The following is a 5,000-nucleotide window of genomic DNA, read 5'->3' as shown; positions in this document are numbered from 1 at the left end:
TGGGTGGAGGTGGGAGAATGAGGCCTGGGAGGTTGAGAGTCTCCCCCAGAGAGGGGAGAGAGGAGGGAGGGAGACAGAGAGCCAGAGAGCTGGGTGAAGTGAGCATGGAACACAGGGGATTAATTCCCCCTTTAATGCCTGCCTCCAGCGCTGGGTGGAGGTGGGAGAATGAGGCCTGGGACGGTGAGAGTCTCCCCCAGAGAGGGGAGAGAGGAGGGAGGGAGACAGAGAGCCAGAGAGCTGGGTGAAGTGAGCATGGAACACAGGGGATTAATTCCCCCTTTAATGCCTGCCTCCAGCGCTGGGTGGAGGTGGGAGAATGAGGCCTGGGACGGTGAGAGTCTCCCCCAGAGAGGGGAGAGAGGAGGGAGGGAGACAGAGAGCCAGAGAGCTGGGTGAAGTGAGGGTGGTACAGGGATTAAAGTGTCCCCTAAGATCTTACTCCAGTGCTGGGTGGAGGTGGGAGAATGAGGCCTGGGACGGTGAGAGTCTCCCCCAGAGAGGGGAGAGAAGAGGGAGGGAGGGAGACAGAGAGCCAGAGAGCTGGGTGAAGTGAGCATGGAACACAGGGGATTAATTCCCCCTTTAATGCCTGCCTCCAGCGCTGGGTGGAGGTGGGAGAATGAGGCCTGGGAGGTTGAGAGTCTCCCCCAGAGAGGGGAGAGAAGAGGGAGGGAGACAGAGAGCCAGGGAGCTGGGTGAAGTGAGGGTGGAACACGGGGGATTAATTCCCCCTTTAATGCCTGCCTCCAGCGCTGGGTGGAGGTGGGAGAATGAGGCCTGGGACGGTGAGAGTCTCCCCCAGAGAGGGGAGAGAAGAGGGAGGGAGACAGAGAGCCAGGGAGCTGGGTGAAGTGAGGGTGGTACAGGGATTAAAGTGTCCCCTAAGATCTGACTCCAGTGCTGGGTGGAGGTGGGAGAATGAGGCCTGGGACGGTGAGAGTCTCCCCCAGAGAGGGGAGAGAAGAGGGAGGGAGGGAGACAGAGAGCCAGAGAGCTGGGTGAAGTGAGGATGGAACACAGGGGATTAATTCCCCCTTTAATGCCTGCCTCCAGCGCTGGGTGGAGGTGGGAGAATGAGGCCTGGGACGGTGAGAGTCTCCCCCAGAGAGGGGAGAGAAGAGGGAGGGAGGGAGACAGAGAGCCAGAGAGCTGGGTGAAGTGAGCATGGAACACAGGGGATTAATTCCCCCTTTAATGCCTGCCTCCAGCGCTGGGTGGAGGTGGGAGAATGAGGCCTGGGACGGTGAGAGTCTCCCCCAGAGAGGGGAGAGAAGAGGGAGGGAGACAGAGAGCCAGAGAGCTGGGTGAAGTGAGGATGGAACACAGGGGATTAATTCCCCCTTTAATGCCTGCCTCCAGCGCTGGGTGGAGGTGGGAGAATGAGGCCTGGGACGGTGAGAGTCTCCCCCAGAGAGGGGAGAGGAGAGGGAGGGAGACAGAGAGCCAGAGAGCTGGGTGAAGTGAGCATGGAACACAGGGGATTAATTCCCCCTTTAATGCCTGCCTCCAGCGCTGGGTGGAGGTGGGAGAATGAGGCCTGGGACGGTGAGAGTCTCCCCCAGAGAGGGGAGAGAAGAGGGAGGGAGACAGCCAGCCAGAGAGCTGGGTGAAGTGAGCGTGGAACACAGGGGATTAATTCCCCCTTTAATGCCTGCCTCCAGCGCTGGGTGGAGGTGGGAGAATGAGGCCTGGGAGGTTGAGAGTCTCCCCCAGAGAGGGGAGAGAAGAGGGAGGGAGACAGCCAGCCAGAGAGCTGGGTGAAGTGAGGATGGAACACAGGAGATCAATTCCCCCTTTAATGCCTGCCTCCAGCGCTGGGTGGAGGTGGGAGAATGAGGCCTGGGACGGTGAGAGTCTCCCCCAGAGAGGGGAGAGAAGAGGGAGGGAGACAGAGAGCCAGAGAGCTGGGTGAAGTGAGGATGGAACACAGGGGATTAATTCCCCCTTTAATGCCTGCCTCCAGCGCTGGGTGGAGGTGGGAGAATGAGGCCTGGGACGGTGAGAGTCTCCCCCAGAGAGGGGAGAGAAGAGGGAGGGAGGGAGACAGAGAGCCAGAGAGCTGGGTGAAGTGAGCATGGAACACAGGGGATTAATTCCCCCTTTAATGCCTGCCTCCAGCGCTGGGTGGAGGTGGGAGAATGAGGCCTGGGAGGTTGAGAGTCTCCCCCAGAGAGGGGAGAGAAGAGGGAGGGAGACAGAGAGCCAGAGAGCTGGGTGAAGTGAGCATGGAACACAGGGGATTAATTCCCCCTTTAATGCCTGCCTCCAGCGCTGGGTGGAGGTGGGAGAATGAGGCCTGGGAGGTTGAGAGTCTCCCCCAGAGAGGGGAGAGAAGAGGGAGGGAGACAGAGAGCCAGAGAGCTGGGTGAAGTGAGGATGGAACACAGGGGATTAATTCCCCCTTTAATGCCTGCCTCCAGCGCTGGGTGGAGGTGGGAGAATGAGGCCTGGGACGGTGAGAGTCTCCCCCAGAGAGGGGAGAGAAGAGGGAGGGAGGGAGACAGAGAGCCAGAGAGCTGGGTGAAGTGAGCATGGAACACAGGGGATTAATTCCCCCTTTAATGCCTGCCTCCAGCGCTGGGTGGAGGTGGGAGAATGAGGCCTGGGACGGTGAGAGTCTCCCCCAGAGAGGGGAGAGGAGAGGGAGGGAGACAGAGAGCCAGAGAGCTGGGTGAAGTGAGGGTGGAACACAGGGGATAAATTCCCCCTTTAATGCCTGCCTCCAGTGCTGGGTGGAGGTGAGATAGGCGGAGGGCGGCGGGTCGGTCGGGGCCAGCGAGAGCCGAGCCCCGGGGGTGCCTGGCGCGAGCGGGGGCTCCGTGGGGCGCGTGGGGGCCGAGCACCGGTGGGGTCCACCCTTTGGCCGGGCCCGGGGGCCCGTGACCGGGTCGGCGGCGGCCGTTGCGGCGCTCCCCGGCCACGGGGCAGTGAAATGGACAGCCTGGCAAAGGCTGGGCGGAAACGGAGCTCATGCCCCCTTTAATGTCTGTCAAGGGTGAGGAGGGGCGGCGGGTCCGTCGGGGCCAGCGAGAGCCGAGCCCCGGGGGTGCCTGGCGCGAGCGGGGGCTCCGTGGGGCGCGTGGGGGCCGAGCACCGGTGGGGTCCACCCTTTGGCCGGGCCCGGGGGCCCGTGACCGGGTCGGCGGCGGCCGTTGCGGCGCTCCCCGGCCACGGGGCAGTGAAATGGACAGCCTGGCAAAGGCTGGGCGGAAACGGAGCTCATGCCCCCTTTAATGTCTGTCAAGGGTGAGGAGGGGCGGCGGGTCCGTCGGGGCCAGCGAGAGCCGAGCCCCGGGGGTGCCTGGCGCGAGCGGGGGCTCCGTGGGGCGCGTGGGGGCCGAGCACCGGTGGGGTCCACCCTTTGGCCGGGCCCGGGGGCCCGTGACCGGGTCGGCGGCGGCCGTTGCGGCGCTCCCCGGCCACGGGGCAGTGAAATGGACAGCCTGGCAAAGGCTGGGCGGAAACGGAGCTCATGCCCCCTTTAATGTCTGTCAAGGGTGAGGAGGGGCGGCGGGTCCGTCGGGGCCAGCGAGAGCCGAGCCCCGGGGGTGCCTGGCGCGAGCGGGGGCTCCGTGGGGCGCGTGGGGGCCGAGCACCGGTGGGGTCCACCCTTTGGCCGGGCCCGGGGGCCCGTGACCGGGTCGGCGGCGGCCGTTGCGGCGCTCCCCGGCCACGGGGCAGTGAAATGGACAGCCTGGCAAAGGCTGGGCGGAAACGGAGCTCATGCCCCCTTTAATGTCTGTCAAGGGTGAGGAGGGGCGGCGGGTCCGTCGGGGCCAGCGAGAGCCGAGCCCCGGGGGTGCCTGGCGCGAGCGGGGGCTCCGTGGGGCGCGTGGGGGCCGAGCACCGGTGGGGTCCACCCTTTGGCCGGGCCCGGGGGCCCGTGACCGGGTCGGCGGCGGCCGTTGCGGCGCTCCCCGGCCACGGGGCAGTGAAATGGACAGCCTGGCAAAGGCTGGGCGGAAACGGAGCTCATGCCCCCTTTAATGTCTGTCACCAGTGCTTGGCGGAGGTGCGAGAGGCGGAGATCGGAGGCTCCCAGAGAGGGGAGAGGGAAAAATGGATGAAAATAGGGTAAAACAGGAGAAAGCCTCCCTCCCTCCCTCCCTCCCTCCTCTATTTCATTTGTTTTTCTTTCCCCCAGGGCTTCATCCAGCAGGGAGGTCGGAGGCTTCCAGCCAGGCGAGAGGGAGAGATGTGAGAAAATCGGATAAAATAGAGTGAGCTTTCTCCCTCGGTTATTTCCCGTGTTTAAACCAAAGCGGCCGGAGCGGAGTACCAGGGGCGCGAGTGTGGGACGGGTGAAGTGCCCGGGGTAAGCGGCCGGAGCTCCGGCCGCTTCCCCGGCGCCTTCTCCCCGTCAAACACTTGGAAAAATCTCAGCAGCGGTGATTTCCATCCAGCAGGGAGGTCGGAGGCTTCCAGCCAGGCGAGAGGGAGAGATGTGAGAAAATCGGATGAAATAGAGTGAGCTTTCTCCCTCGGTTATTTCCCGTGTTTAAACCAAAGCGGCCGGAGCGGAGTACCAGGGGCGCGAGTGTGGGACGGGTGAAGTGCCCGGGGTAAGCGGCCGGAGCTCCGGCCGCTTCCCCGGCGCCTTCTCCCCGTCAAACACTTGGAAAAATCTCAGCAGCGGTGATTTCCATCCAGCAGGGAGGTCGGAGGCTTCCAGCCAGGCGAGAGGGAGAGATGTGAGAAAATCGGATGAAATAGAGTGAGCTTTCTCCCTCGGTTATTTCCCGTGTTTAAACCAAAGCGGCCGGAGCGGAGTACCAGGGGCGCGAGTGTGGGACGGGAGAAGTGCCCGGGGTAAGCGGCCGGAGCTCCGGCTGAAAAATTTCAGCAGCGGTGATTTCCAAACCTCTAAGTTTGAGACGGGGAGAAGGCGCGGGGTAAGCGGCGGAGCTCCGGCCGCTTCCCCGGCGCCTTCTCCCCGTCAAACACTTAGAAAAATTTCAGCAGCGGTGATTTCCAAACCTCTAAGTTTGAGACGGGGA

This window comes from Epinephelus lanceolatus, unplaced genomic scaffold (assembly GCF_041903045.1).
Source record: "Epinephelus lanceolatus isolate andai-2023 unplaced genomic scaffold, ASM4190304v1 scaffold34, whole genome shotgun sequence".
In the NCBI taxonomy this organism is placed as follows: Eukaryota; Metazoa; Chordata; class Actinopteri; order Perciformes; family Serranidae; genus Epinephelus; species Epinephelus lanceolatus.
This window is presented reverse-complemented; position numbering follows the sequence as displayed.